The following is a 16,811-nucleotide window of genomic DNA, read 5'->3' on the forward strand; positions in this document are numbered from 1 at the left end:
GAAGCATGTCATGGGGATTTTGATTTGGGATTGCATTGAATCTATATCTTGCTTTTGGTAGGATGGTCATTTTCACAATATGAATTCTTCAAATCCATGAGCATGGGAGATCCTTCCATCTCCTGGTGTCTTCCTCAATATCTTTCTTTAACGGTTTAAAATTTTCACTATACAGATCTTTGGTGTCTTTGGTCAGATTTATTCCAAGATATTTTATTTTTTTGCAGCAATTGTGAATGGAAGCATTCCCCTGTATTCTTTCTCCAATTGCCTGTTATTGGTGTATAGAAAGGCTACCGATTTTTGTAGACTGTGTGTTGGGGACCCCTGTTGTGTAAAGTAGCAGTCTCTCCATGTCTGGATAGCCTATGGGCTCGGCTTCATATGCAGAGACTCCTTTTATCAGCAGGGTGCCTTCCCGGCATCTTCCTGACTCATCTTTTGAAGTAGCCATGGCCTCCGGCTCTGGAACTGCCAGCTTTTCCTGTGTGATTTTCAGGCAGTCTGACAGCCTGGCAGGAGCCCACTTCCATATGTAAATAGGGCATCCCACAAAGTACCTATCAGCTAAGGCTTTTACCACTACCCCCACAGTATAAAGTATCCTGGTTTTCCCTCAATAATCGGAGCTGGATCACTAAGGCTTGGAGCCGAGCTAAGTCACTGAATAAAGGGGCCGTACCACTGACTGAGCTAAGTTCCGTGTGTGATCCTGCCTCTCCGGAGAGAGCTGTCTCTTCGTAAACCGACTCCCGGAAATCCAGCTTTCGCCATCCTGCACCTCCCCTGGTGACCCGGCAGCTGACGGGTCCCGAACTTAGAGAGAGAGTGCACGGTGGATTGGGACGGAACCCGACCAGGCTAGCCCCGATAGCAGAGACCCACAACGACGTGGTGCGGGACACGCCACACCCGAGGTGCGCGCAGGAGACCGGCGCCACGCCCAGCAGCTGGCGCTGCGAGATCCCTGCGCTGCCATAACTGTGGAAACACGCAGCTCACTTTTCATATCAGGAAGTAATATTGGAGAAGTGAATGGATATAATATTGGAGAAGGAAACAGAAGAGGAAGGAGGAGGCTGAACAGCAGCTCCTCAGTGCAAGTCCCAATCCATGGCTCATCCTCTACACCTTTCTCTGCTGGTACCAAGCGCATCAATGAATCAGTCTGGCAGAAGGCAAAATTAGAGCTGAAAATAAGAACTTGCAGAGTATTTACCATTTGCTGTTTACCGTTCTTGGCGTGTGTCATCTTTTTGATCCTCAGTTCCATTTGTGTTGTATGATAACTGCCATGTTGTAAATAAGGGAAACTGATAGTCCAGAAAGATGTTCTTTGCAGGAGAATTAGGACTTGAATTCCAACTTATAGGGTCCTAAAAAGCCATAATGTAAATCAGTTTCCAGTTCTTGTACTAAATCTTCTTTAAAGAAACAATATTTTTCAACTGCCTACAAGAAAGCATGTAGACACATTTTATAAATGATCTTTGATAGAAGTTAATACTAACAATTTTATTTTTGGCGTGGGGAGAGGTCTCTTTCTAGTGCACTGTAATAAATATTTTGGGGAACCTCAATAAACCTCTGTTCATTTTCCAAGACAGAGACTTTAATTCTATTGGTAGGGATGTGGCCTTTTGGTAACTCAGCACTGAGCACCTCTGTACTTTGCCTCCTGCTGTAGGGATCTGTCTCACTCAGCATGGTCTTTTCACAGCACACAGTATAGCCAATACCCAGTTGAGAGAGGGGTATGATGGCCCAGCCTCCTCCATCAATCAGGGTCTACACAGAGTTCCCTTGACTCTATCAAGTTTTATATTACAATCACATCACATTCAAACTTTTCTAAATATTTAACCTCTGTCACTACAGAGGCATTATTTCTCAAAACTATGCTTAATAAACTTCCACCACATAAATCTCCAAGTCTTGTTCTGTTCACAAAAGAATTTGAACTAGGGGATTTGGAACTAGAAAAGAGAAACAACATCTAAACTGAGATTTTAGAATTGAGGTGGTCTTTTCTGGGTGCCTTCTTTTTTTTTTCCTGTTTTGCTACATTTTGTTTACTATTGTGTTTCTTGATGCTTCTGAGCTACGTTTTGATGACAGACAAGTATTAAAATGACAGCCTAAAAAGGATTTGGGAATTGTTAGCACAGAGCCTCAGGATAAACCTGTGCCATGTAGAATAGCAGAGAATCTACCTCATAGTCAGAGGAATGCAGTGTAGCCCTGAGAGATTACAGACTGTGGTTTATGGAGTGGTAGTTTACCTTCTAGCCTTCTTCTTCAAAGTTTTCTGACCAACAGAATCCTGAAGGCCATGTGTCATGGTGGGAAGCCTTATTTTATGAGCAAGTGAATTCAAACAGTACTAGAGGCAGTCAGTTGGGATTACTTATGGCTATTGTGCGCTGCATAAATTCTCATTCCCAATCCATGAGTGCAGCACAAGTAGACAGTAGGGGGTAGTGGTGGTGTGGTATACAAATTCCCACTCTCCATGCAAGAGTGAAGCCTGCATTCTCAAAGAAATGATGTTTTCTGTTGATGGATCAGCAGATTTTCTTACCCAACATCCTTAATGAGCAGAAGAGGAAACTTCAGAGACATTTGTAGCCCTCCATGAGGAGTGGGGTTTTGCTATTCAGTCGTTAGAAGGCTACTAAATGCTGGGTCCCTTGAATCTCCTGCAGTTGTTTGGTGGGTTGATTGCTGCTCATGAACTCTCCAGCAACCGGTTCCTCAGAAGTGTTTGTTGCAACCATGTGGCAACTTATTTTCTCTCTTTCATCACTTTCTAAGGACTCTGATGGTTATGTACACCATCCCCTATAACCCTCTGTAGTGAGAACTGCTGTTTGAATTTACATACCATTACAAATTGAAAGAGGTTAAATTCCACGTTTTGTCTCCACCCATTGAGTTTAAACATTGTAACAGCATTGTGTTGTTCGTTTCTGTTCTTTCAATCAGCAGAGTTCGATTTCTAGCAGATAATTTGCTGAATAAACGTGTTCTGTTTTGGAAACTGGAGAAAAGGCACTCTCAAGTGTGCTCTGTGAGATCCTTCATTTGTGGAGATTTTTATGTCATTGATCCTTCAACTCGTCAGATCATGATTTCTTTGCTAATTTCTTGGAAGCAAAAAAAAATGCATTGGTTTAAAGAACACGGAAACACATAATTGGAAAATATCATGTAGGCATTCAAGAAACTGATTGGACCACTTAAGACTGTGTCAGTCCAACTGGATGCTGCTTGATTCCAAGTTAGTTACAGACAATCCAAACAAATGAGAAGTAAACAATAAAAGACTAGATCAAGGGGAGAGAGAGAGAGAGAGAGAGAGAGAGAGAGAGAGAGAGAGAGGAATGGCAAGGAAACGATCAGATGTCTGGTGCTTCCCCACGGCTAAGCGCACCCTCAGCAGTGATAGCCTCATTTTAAAGTGCCTATCTGACAGTGCTGGAACATTTGCTCATTCTAAAATTTAAAAGGGTAATGTCAAAGTCTAGGCATGTCATTTTGAGGAGGAGATTTGAAACCTGTATTTTAATCATCCTGGTTCTTCTTTTTTAACATTTTTTCATTTTTAATATTTTCTCTTCCTTGTTTTTATTAGTTATTTGAGAACTTCATAAAATGTATCACGATCACATTTGCCCCCTCCTCCAACTCCTCCCAAGTCCACCCACTGTTCCCTATCCACTCAATTTGCTGTTCTCTTTTTAAAAAACCCACTGAATCCAATTTGTGTTCCTGACATGTGCTTCGGTGTGGGAACATCCACTGGACCATGTCCAACTGACCAGTGGCCACAGTCTTAAACAAACCTGCATGCCCCTCTCCAGCAGTGAATTGCATGTAGTTGATCTTAGCTCTCAGCTTCCTTGGTCATAAGCATCCTTTACCATCTCAGACTTGCATGCCTCTCCAGAATTAGCAGGATGAGTCTCCAACATTTCAGCTCTCAGACCAGCTTGGGTCTCTAGTATCATTTTCTGCCCCAGCCTTGCCATCCTGAACTCCTTTCCTGAGACTCCCTAGCACCGTGCCATCTTGACTCTCAGATGTCCCCACCTTATGCCCTTCCAGTGTTGTCAGGGTGAGTTCCCTTCTACCATCTCAGCTCTCAGACCAGTCTGGATCTCAGAGATCCTTTCCCATGCCAGACTGGTGGTCTTGATCCCAATTCCTGAGACCTCCTTGTGCCCCACCATCTGAGGTCTGTGTGTGCCTGACCTTTGAGCTCGCTGGCTAACCTGGCCAGCTTGCAATCCCCAACCCACTCTGCTTACACAAGACCTCATGGAGTCAACACTGGAATCTCAGTTCCAAATTGTGCCTATCTATAGCTGTACTGAGGCCACTTCCTTCACCCAATTTCTACATCAACATAAAATGGGCCAAAAGCGAACTCCTGGCACTACTCAGTTGGGCTATAACATGACAAGTTGCGGAAACAACAAACAAAGATACACATTCAAGACAAGATCATATACCTATATCAAGAAACACGATCACACAAGTCCAGTTGATTAGGTCCATTAAAAAGTACAAATGACATGAATAAAAAAGGTAATATGTCTATCACAGAAATTAGCAAACCCATCGTAATGTTCCCTGAGAAAGGACACCCCAGTGAACGCAGAAGAGAATGATTTAAAAATAAGTCTTAAATGTGTTCAAGGAACTCAAGGAGGATGTAAATACAAAACTGAAGGAAGTCCATGAAAACACAGATGTACGAAGGAAACAGAAACAATTCAAAACTTGAACTTAAAATTTGATAGAGATGGAATCTAAAGAAAACCCAAACTGAAAGCAAACTTGAAATGAAAATCCCTGGCGCTCAAACAAAAACCTGAGAGAAAAGAATTAAAAGGAAGTGGAGGAAATGGAACGGAGAATACCATCTTGAAGACAAGCTTGGGAAATGAATCTCCCAAAGAAACCGTCAAATCTAAAATGACCTGTGAATGGAATATGCAAGCACTCCAGGACTCTGTAAAAAAGACTAAACCTATGAGTAGTGGGTATAGAAGAAGAAACCCAGGCCAAAAGCACAAACATCTTTTAAATAAAATCATAGAAGAAAATTTCCCAAATCTAGGAAAAGAGATATCTATCAAGGTACAAGAGGTATATGGGATGCCTTGTACACAGAACCAGAAAATAAACTCCCCATGTCATAAAACAATCAACACACTAAACATACAGAGCAAAGAGAAGATTTTGACAGCTGTGAGAGAGAAAGATCAATTCAGATATTAAGGCAGGCCCTCCAATTAACAACTGACATTTCAAAGGAGAGGTTGAAGCCAGAAGGACATGAATCAATGTCATACAAGTCATGTAGAGGAAAGAAAAATCTTCCCATGATAAAATCAGATTAAAGGAATTTATGTCCACAAAACCAGTGCCACAGAGAATATTCTATGAAATTAACTTTGATGAGACAAGAAAATAAAACAATCCCAAAATGGCAAAAAGAACAAATTATACCAGAACAGTCAACCAAAAGATTTCCAAGGAAACAGCATGACGGTACAAACATGACAAGAGTTATTAAACATTCATCAATGACAACCCTCAGTATCAATGGTCTGTCTCAACATCCCAGTAAGATGACACAGACTAACTGGATTAGATAACAGGATCCATCAGTCTGCTGAGTCTTAGAAACACATCTCACCAACAACGATCAACATGACCGTACAGAAAAAGAATGGAAAAAGATATTCTAAGTGAAGATAACTAAAAAGCTAGCAGGTGGAGTTATCCTAATACCTGAGAAAATGGACTACAGAGTAAAACAAGTCGGAAGAGTCAGGGAGATAAATAAAATTAGGACGAAATTAACGACAGAGAAACGAAGAGAACAGTACAAAGAATCGAAGACACAAAGATTTGGTTCTTTGAAAAGATTAACAAGATTGATACACCTTTAGGCAAATCAGCCCAAACAAAGAGAGAAGACCCAGTTCAACAATCTCAGAGATGAGAAAGGAAATATCACAAAAGAAAACAGTAAGGACTTATTTTAAAAATCTATATTCCAGCAAGCTAGAAAATCTAAAAGAAATGGATAAATGTATAGATAGCTATTGTCTACTAAAATTGTATCAAAATGACAAAAATAATTTAAACAAACCATAACAACCAATGCATTTGATAAAGTAATTAGAAATATCCCAACTAAAAGAAGTCCAGGACCAGAAGGACACAATGCAAAATTCCTACAAATCACCAACAAACAACAATGTGCCTCAAATTATTCTGTGAAACAGAAAAAGAAGGAACACTCCCAAATTATTTCTATGAAGCCAATATTAATCTAATACCCAAAGACCTAAACCCTCCCCCCAAATTATAGGAAAATTTCACTGATGAACATAGATTCAAAATTTCTCAATAAAGTTTTCTTAAAACAAATGCAAGAACACACCAAAACAATACCTAACATGATGAAGCTGGCTTCATCCCCGGTATTCAGGATAGTTCATTATACATAAATCAATAAATGCAATCCAACACACAAATAAACTCAAGGACCAAAACTACATGATGGTCTCATTAGATGCTGAAAAGTCTTTGACAAAATGAATTCAGGAAACGAAGGAATGAGAATGGGTGGGGTTTCCTGTGAGGGAGGCAGAATGCTGTGATTTAAAGAGGGAAGGGGAACCATAGAGCAGGAAGAGTTAAATGAGGTGTGGAATGGAGGGCAGGGCACAACAGGGAGTATGGGCAGGCTAAACAGCACTGAAATCCTTCAGAAAAAGTCGTATGGAAACCAAAAAAACTGAAACTTTGTAAGGTATACACATATACATTATAAAAAGAGAGTAAAAGTAGTTATCTCATACGAGGGAAAGATTGCCAGACTAGACACCACAGGTTAACATAATAAAACTAAAATGCCAGGAATGGTCTCCCTCTCTTGAAGCTGTTGACCAGGATCCCATAGTTCCTCAAAGGGCCCTGCTCTTGGGTACTCACTGGAACTCCATGGTAAGACCATACATCTGAGGACACTGCACATGAGCTGTGGAACAACCATGGAGAAATCAAGCTGGTGCTGACTTCAAAGCTTCATCTCTACTGGCTAGCATTCATAGTGCTGGAAGATGTCGTTCATGATACCACAATGAAAAAATAATCACCGATAACCGAGATGTGATTCTTCTGAACTACAACAGAAACTGAACTGGCAAGATATGGCCACCCTTGTAATAATGGCATGAATATTATGGATGTAACCAATCACCTCTAGTTATATTTAGGGTCACTTCATAAGATTGAGCCCACTCCTGACATTGATATTAGGCCTAGAAACCTGAGGCTAGACACTTTTCAGGAATAGGGCAGAACCTAACATTTGTCTTCTACTAAATAGCAAATTATGATATTAAAATGACTAAGTGTTACACACATAGATTAATGCATCTCTCAACTCTCACCTGAGAAACTTCCTTATGCAGCAGATGATTATTAACAAAGAGATCCAAAACTGATCAATTTACAGAGAATAAGCAACTGCAGATTGATTATCCCTGATTAGGACCATTGTGAAAGTGTAAGCACAAAGAGTGTAGGAGCCGGAGGGTGTGGATGATCCCAAGGAAACAGTTCTCCAGAAAGCTGGTCAGTCTGACAGTGCACAAGTCTCATATAAGCTCAAACCAGACAAAGTCCCGTCATAGGCATGAGGAAGAGGGTAAGAAACTGAACCCTATCGAATGAACTGTTGGTAACTGATGGCTGTTGGGAGTAGAAGTCTAACATTTTCAAGGATGTAAGTTAACAAGCGGATGGACCCACACTGAAGGACATTTGGGGACATAAGTTAGATTCTCCAGATGATAGATAGATAGATAGATGATAGATAGATAGATGATAGATAGATATGATAGATGAAATATAGTTGATAGATAGATAGATAGATGAAAGATAGACGTCATATATATATATATATACATATATGTTCCTGTAAGAGTCCTGGCATAGGCTTCTTATGCCTCCCATCATAAATAAGGAGAATGTGGTATAGAGAGGAAGCACAGAAGGGGTATTAACAACAACCGCTGCTCTTTACAATCATAAACCACTCACTACGTGTTTGCTGTCACACAGGCTCTGACGCTTAATGCTTGTGGTTACTTGTAACTTTTCTTATCACACAAAATTGTCTTCAAAGTGAGCAAGTAATGTAACAAACCATGAAGGGGGCTACCCATGGTGTTGCCATGAAACTGGAACTTGAAATCATGTTTTAACACTCCAAGGCCCATGGGTATTCTGTTATGGAAACTTTTATAACCTGAGACAACCCAAACTTTTTAATGTGTTTGCATGTGTGTGTATTCAGTTGCCCATGGAACCCAGAAGACGATGTCAGAACTCAAGGAGCTGCAGCTACAGCTCTTTGTAAATTACTTCATGTGGGTGCAGGGATTCAAATTCTCACTGCTATGACTGAGCAGGAAGGTCTCTTAATGGACAGAGTCAACATCTCTACATACTGAGATAACCAGTTTGATCTGGTTACACTAAAGATCCTCAGCAATCACCCACTTTCAGTTCTCATGCTCATCAACCCAATGGCAAACTTCCATTGATTGAAAGAATTTTGCATAATATATGAGAAAAATGTAAATACAGGTCACCCCAAACATACCTGGGACAACAGGTAAATTGTAGCTAAGCACAGTTATTTTCCCTTGACAAACTGTAAGTCCGATTTTCTCTCCTTTTTGTGTGGTATTGATTAATGAATCCCACTGCCTTTCAGACCTTCAGAAGAAGCTTCTTCTGAGGTGAGGGAAACCCATCATTCATCTTTACGTAAAAAGAACTTTCCCGGTACATAACACAGGCCTTTATTCTAATTTGAGATGACCGGAGACGTGGATTCCATTTTCTCTTCTCACGCCCTCAAGATGAGCACCTGCTGACGTTGGAGAGGTCCCTGATACTTAGCCTTTTGATATTTTTCCAGGCAGCACATTAAACAACCATAAGGCAACCCTGCCCTCTACCATGTATTTTTGTTGTTTTTCATAAACAGGCATTTCCTTATCTCTGAACTACGTTGTCCACAGATTGCACTCAACCCTCCTCTTGCTGTTCTATCAAATATTTGCCCTTATCTGATCCTAGGAAGCGTTTTGCTTTTGGCAATATCTTCTTAGAAAAATGTGTTCATTGTTCCAAGCACTGTGCCTGTAACTATAACCCACACAAAATAAATATAAAAATGAAGGTGACCTTTGGCTGAATTCTCTTTATCTGTTCTCTCCTTTCTTCCTTTTCTTGTGTGATTACCTTCAGAGCATTTTGCAAAATGCTGGCAATGTTAGGAATTTGTCAAAAGGTTTGACTAGAATGAATGCATAAATGAACCTCACTTTATAATAGGATAAACAGGATTGGGTTTCACCTTGACCTTGATAGAGTGAAGAGGAAGTGATATAGGCTTTGAAATTAAATGAACCTAAAATCAAATTCTTGCAGAATTTAGGAAGTAAAAACAAATAGACCTTTTGATACTTCAAATGTCTTCCATACAGAGTCTTACGTGATTGTATTTAGGACAAAATTGGTATAGATTTGTGTGGCCATGCATGGTAAATGGTCCAACAATGCTTCATTCAGGAGCATGAACACATTTAAAAACACACCTTAGTAGAAGTCTATCTTTCTTAGGCACCTAGTACCCAATCCTTGCTTTAAAGATTTTCTGTTTTCTGTGTATGTCTATTTCATAAATTACATCGTAAATATTGACCTGCCTTATTGACGACCTTTTACAGCTAATATGATGTACTACTAAATAAAGCTATCAGGCAGCATGGCACAGTAACTGAGCTCTACTCAGACACAGAGAAATATTACTAGTGATTAAACGCGCAATTGCTCTCAGAGAAAAAAAAATCAGCATTATACATGGGCTTCAGATTGTAAGTGCTCCTCCTGAAAGTTCGTCATGGGTTAGGGGACAAAAAAGTGTAATTTACCAGGAACTGATCTGACCTCAAGGAGAGTGGAAACTCTCAAAAGTGGAGGATTGGAGGTTTCATGTCCCACTGTGGGAATATCAGCCTTGACAGGCCCAGATGACTACTTCTGTGCCCCGAGCCTCCTGCAGAAATTACCTGCGGACGCCAGCCACCGAGTAGTGTCACTTCTTCAGTACCACGCATAATATTCTCTTAATTAACTGCATCTGTTCGAGAGTGTGGTGGTGCCGATGTGCTTTTAATGCTATACCAGTTGCATCTTTTCCGAGTTTCATTTTGGAACCATAGACGACAGGTAAAGTTTAGAGTCTCGTTTTATAAGACGAACACATTTTATATTAAAACTCCCTCGATGCTTCTTTATTCTATCGCGTTGCTGGGTAGCTTCCGGAGTGGAGTTGACATTCCAGAAAAGAGGGAGCATCAGTTGAGGGGTTGCATCCATCAGGAAACCTGTGGCCATGTCTGTGGGGCATCTTCTTGATTGTTGAGTGATGTGGGAGGGCCCAGCCCACTGTGGGTGGTGCCACCACTGGCAGGTGGTCCTGCTTTGTACAAGAAGGCAGGCGGAGCATGGGCCAGGGGAGCAAGCCAGTACCAGTGCGCAGTGTTCCTCCGTGGCCTGTGCTCCAGCTCCTGCCTCCAGGTTCCTGCCCTGGTTTCCCTCAAGGATGAATTGTGATCAAGAATTTATGCTAAGTAAACCTTTTTCTCTCCAAGTTGGTTTTGGTCAAAGTGTTTCATCACAGCAATACTGAGCTGACTAGGACACACATCTTCACCAGAGCTCCCTCCTACAGCTCCCAGAGGGAGGATGGGAATTAGAAAAGTCCGTTTGGAGCATCAAAGGCTCTGAAGGTGGAGGCCATACATCTAAATCTTCAGCTTGGTACTCTACAGGTTCAACTAACTTAGATTAGCTGCTCAAATTTTGAGCTTCTGTCATCTCATGTTTTATTTAGAGATAAGAGCTACATACGATAGGGCAAAGAGACATGAAATCACTTGATCTGTGAGTTGACTGTGTAGTATGTGGAAAAGTAGTAAAACCAGGAATTGCAGATGCAGAGGTGGCTGTGAGTCTTTCATCCATAGTCACTCCTCTGGCTTGTATAACTAAGCACACTTAGGAATGAAAGGCAGAAACCCATGAAAGCCTAGTGAAATGACTCTACTGACTTATTTTTTTCAGTGTTTGTATTTATTTACTTTTTGTGCATTTTGTATAATACATCTTAATCATATCCAGAACTCCTACCCTAGCTGTACCCCTCTGTTGCCCCCAACACCATATTTCACAAATTCTGTCATATATGTTTAGGCTTATTGAGTCAGTTCAAGTTTATGCACTTGAGTCTAGTCAGCATATCTGGCATCACTCTCTGAAAAAAAGACCTACTCTCCCTCATCCAGCAGGAATCAGCTGCCAATAGTTCCTCAGCTAGGGTTAGGTCTACTGCCCATTTCCCCAGTTCTATGCTGGTTTTTGTCCTATTGACTTTTGCATGGGTCTTGTGCACATTGTCACCATTGCTGTGCATTTATATGATCACGTTCCCAGAGGCCTGGAAGACTCCGTCTCCTTACGGTCATGCAGAAATTCTGGCTCTTACATTCTTTCCACCTCTTCTTCCACAATGGTCCCTGAGCCATGGGTGGGTGAGGTTTAACATAGGAGTCCTTTCCAGGGACACACACTCTGAAGACCCTTATTCTCTACACTTTGGTCAGTTATGGCCATCTGTAGGCATCACCCTCTTGCATGAGGAAACTTCACTGGTGAGCATTGAGTGATGCATTCGTTTTCTCTCTACACCCATTTCTACTGTTTTCTCTGAGCCTTAGTTCCAGAGGTTCCAATGCTGACTTGTCATTCAGGCCTGGGCATCTCTTAGACACTTATTCTCTGAGTGTGACCGGTTGTGGAACTCTGTAAAAGTCTCCATCTGTTGTAAAAAGAAGCTTCTTTGATGAGTAATGAATGGTATACTTGTCTGTAAATATAAAAGTATACAACTATAAGGATCCATATTTAGCATGCAGTAAGAAATTGCATTTGTCTAGGGTTGTGATAGAAGTAGCATTTTTTCTAGGCTCTGTGACCTCTCTAGCCACCTGTTTATGTTTACAATGCCACCCATGAGTTTACTCCTATTGAGCAGGTTTTAAGTCCAGTTAGATAGCTATTAACTACCTCAAGATAAAACTGCCACTACCGCATCTCTGTGGTTTTTGTGCCAGTCACTGTTGTGGTTATTAGGCTTTAAAGCTGGGGTTGGACCACTGATTGTTTTTCTCCCTTTGCAGCTTGTATAGTATCCTCTAGAACTGTGAGAGCCAGTCTTCAGGGAGGAGGCTTCCAGGTCCCAGCTCTACTGCTCCACGTCCTGTGTCAGAGTATGTCCTGTCCTCAGCAACAGGGTCTTACCTTCAAGTTCTGGGAAGTAATCAAGATGCTGTAGAAATAGGTTGTGTTATGTTTTGAGTCTCTTGGACTACCCTGTTCAATACTGACTTCTTTATGTATTTGAACGTATTTTCTGCTGGCTACATGGAGGCTGTCTAATTTCTCTTCATCTTGAAGGGATTTTATGAATATAATTCTTGAAATAAAAGAAAAATAAAATTATGAGGAGCCTTTCCATTTCTGACAAAAAGGGTGTAATTTTTTCCTTTAGAAAAAATGTGTCTAGGACTGGAGATATGGCTCAGCAGTTAAGAGCACTGGCCGCTCTTTCAGAGGACCCAGGTTTGATTCCCAGCACCTACACACCTACATGGTGGCTAAAAACTGTCTGTAATTCCAGTTCCAGGGGAATGTGATGCCCTCTTCTGACCCCTGTGGGTATTGCACAACACATGTGTACTTACATACATGCAGACAATACACTCATAAATGTAAACTAAAAATAAATAAAATATTTTAAAAGAAAGAAAAAATTGTGCCATTGTTGAGGATATAAACCAACTCGTGTGCCCAAGTAACCCTCTTGCTTCAACCTCCTTAGTGGACAGGACTAGAGCCATGTACCACTATCCTCAACTGGAGAAAACATTTTTGAATATGCAGTGGGTTCGTGTTGTAGCTAACTGTTAGCTCAGCATTTGCCTAGCATGTACAAGGTAGGCTCTCTTTTAGATACCAAGTTACTGAAAAATTATACACAATTTCTTTATTCAGTTTTATTTGCTTACACCCTGAATTCAACTGGATTAAGTGAACAGGTTACAGTATATAAAATTTCTATATATGTCATCATACCACATCCATATCTTACCCATATTTATATCTGTCACACACAATAATGTTCTTTTTGATAACATCTTAACTACATACTGTAAAAATGATTATCTGTTTAAATTGAAGAAAATTTAACTTCTGTGACTTGAAAATCAAATGTCATATTGAGGAATGGCTTGATTTGGGGGTTTTCCTAGAGATGAAAGGCAGGTAGTGAGTTGAGCACACACTAATGATGAAGATCAGATTCCCATCCTGGTTTATGTATGGAATAGATCACATTCCAGTGCATTCTTAGAGCCTCCTGTACAGGGTCCCTGCCCCAGGCCCACCCCTGCATGGATTGATTTTTTCCCCTGCTTTGCACCAGAGTGGGCAGTTTCAGTCTTTTTGCAAAATATTTCTTACCATCTTGATAACTATCTGGTGCATTCAAATAAAAATCAAGTGAAAAAATGCTAAATCCTGTCCAGAAAGGAAGGAGAGAGCTACTGGCCTGTGACGGTGTCTCTGTTCTTCCGGAATTATTCAGAATAACTCTTCATGTTGGCATTCGTTCACTGGAAAAAAATATAATTAGCCCTTTCCATGTTCCAGCCACTGCGCTTTCCAAAGTGCCAATTCACAGAAAAACGTCCTCTGAGCCCTGGCTGTGTGAACCGTGCACGGTGGCGAAGGAGCAGCCGACAGTGCTGGTTTCCAGCGCTTTGAGTCACAGCTGTACCTTTGCCCGTCGGGAACTCCTTCTGTCTTCAGAACCACGCAACGCGCACACCTGAGAAAAGAGGTTTGATTTCTGTTGCATTCGTCTCCTCACCCAGTAAGCAGTGTCCGGAATACAGATAATTTAAATATTCAGTACGCAGGTAATGGCAATTACTCATTAATTTTGATAATGATTATTCCTTTAGGCATTGGTAAAGCTGTCTGCTTTCATGGTCCCTTTAACAGATGCACAGTTCTTCAGTACTTGGAAACTGGTAAGCAGCTGGCCAGGACGGTACTGTTCTCTGCAGCCTTCATCAACCATGGGTCTTCTTCAGCATAAGCCTCTCATCGGTTTCCACCATAGACTCCTGGACCTGACTGTTAAATAGACAATCATATACCTTCTTGTAGCTGGAGATGTTATGGAAAGGTGTCTGTGTAAGACCTTCTTCCTAGAGCCTCCTCAAGGCTATGTTGGTTGCTTGAGATAATGTCACTGATCAGCTTCATCAGCAGATGCACCTGAAGTTTATACCCAGGGAAGAGGAGAGCTGTGAGAGCATCCTCACCCAGTTTACAGGAGACCATGATCTTCCTAGACTTGGTAAATATCTTCTGCCAAGACCGTTGCTAGGAAACAAAACATAAAAGCTGTGTTCATACATCTCTGGTAGATTTTTTAAATGGAAGCATCAATAAGAGGAATAAAGGGACTAATGATAACACCAAAGTCAGCTGAATATGCAAGAGATTGCAATGCCAGTAACTCCACAATTCCTAAGCCGCTGAATTCTCCAGTTGAATAATACAGAAACACAAAAGCATTTCCAAATATTGTTAAACGTAATCCCTATTTGTACCATGGTTTAATATCATGTTGTATAAATGAAAATAGTGGATGGAGATTTATGCAGAGAAAATTGTTTTTAAAATTAGGTTTGATAATGACCTAAACGTCATTTCATCCAACCATTATTCCGTGTGTGAATTCAGTCTTATCACATAAGAAACTGTTTTTGTAGGGATCTCCATCCAACTGCACCTGATTCATTTCCCTTGGCTGTTCTCTAAAAGTTGTAAAAACAAACAGACAGAAAAAAAACTCACAGTTTTATCAAAGTGGCTTCAAACTTCATGGTCCCTCCCCTTTTCTGATTAGTCCTTTTTGTTAGTAATAAATTCAATGAATTAAAGTCACAGTAGAAAGGACATGCAAACCTCAAGTTATATACTGTTAAAGAACTCGCTGGATACGTTTATGAAATACATAGTGGCACACTTTAAATATCATTGAAATGTAAGTAGAAAATAATGATCTTTAGGAGAAGTGAGAAACAGAACTACAGCAGTCTCTGGAAAGATGCTGAGAGACCACCACCATAGAAAACACCAGAACTTCAAATTGAGCTTGGCATTGAAAATCCTCATAACTAATGGAAGTAGTAGGCATTTGTCCCTACTGACCCACACATGACTTCATTCATATCAAAAAATCTGAGCTACTGCTGAGGCAAACAGGTCTTTGCCTCTGTGATTACTGCCACTGTATATTGTAATGATGATTTCTAAAAATGAGGAGAGTTTTATCTGATGCGTTCTCAAATGCATTACGGCTAGGTCATCTCCAGATCTCATATAAAATACTCTGTTTCCTGGCGTAGAAGTCAGTGCTGAAGTGTCCTTGCTGTGTCATAGACGCACTCTGAAGTCATCACGTTTGGGTGTGTTTATCCTTCAAGAGCAGAAGGAGGCTGGTTGAGGCGAGGGTTAACTGGTTGAGACTTTGGGTTGTGGATCATAATAGTTCAGGTTGCATCCCATGTACAAATCACCCAATGTAAAACCTACGTCATTTTATGAAATGAAGCATAAGGATTGCTCCAACATAAGTTATGAGTCAGGCAGTGTTTGCTAGTTGCAAGAGTAACTTAGTACTTGATATGTAAAATTCCTTTCTCGTTCAATAGTTCCTTCTAGGTTGTTCTCATAAAGATGATCATCTTCCTTATCCCATGAACTTGAATTGGACAAATTGAATCACTTAACCACTGTCACATATTATGCCATTAGACTCCAGAATAAGTTTTGAAGCTAATTTTCTAACTGAAGGAGAAAATGTTAATGTCTATTTCCGTAATTGTGTACCTTTAAGAGAATGTATATTTGTTTGTTTAACATTTGTTTAATCAAGCACCTGTTCTGGTCAATAGCCTGTATAGATTTTTGTATAACATTTGCATGTATATAAACATGCATATATACAAACATTCATATATACGTAAATATACATATTTTATTTCTATGTGTTTACATATGTATACAAATGTATGTGCATATATATACAAATACATGCCAATAAATAAATGTGTTTGTGCACTTAGAATATTTATACAATTTAACATAGGCCACTCAAAATAGAATGAATGCTTTTTTTAAACATGAGACCCATTCTTCTCTCTTCATGTCTTAAGAACATCAAATGAGTTTAAAATGCAATTTATTTTGATGAGGGACAAATATGATTTACAGTGCTCCTCCAGGTGCAGAGACATCAAGGACGGTGTGACCGAAGGCATGGATGGCTGGTGCCTAGCCTCAACACGGTTGGCACCAGTGGTACATATTTGGATGTTTAAGTGATAATTTTCCTCCTTGTGAAAACTGTGGATTGTATGAAGGAGTATTCTAGACTTTTAGAATACATTGAGCCAACATGATTTTTCTTCTACATTGTACCTAAAGGTATGGTGAAATTGGTTGTTTTCTTTGATGAAGTGATTGTCCTCTGCACCTCAGTGTCAGTTCATTTACAACCTTCTCAGAAGCCC

This window comes from Nannospalax galili, unplaced genomic scaffold (genome assembly GCF_000622305.1).
Source record: "Nannospalax galili isolate Female #2095 unplaced genomic scaffold, S.galili_v1.0 scaffold919, whole genome shotgun sequence".
NCBI classification, from domain to species: Eukaryota; Metazoa; Chordata; class Mammalia; order Rodentia; family Spalacidae; genus Nannospalax; species Nannospalax galili.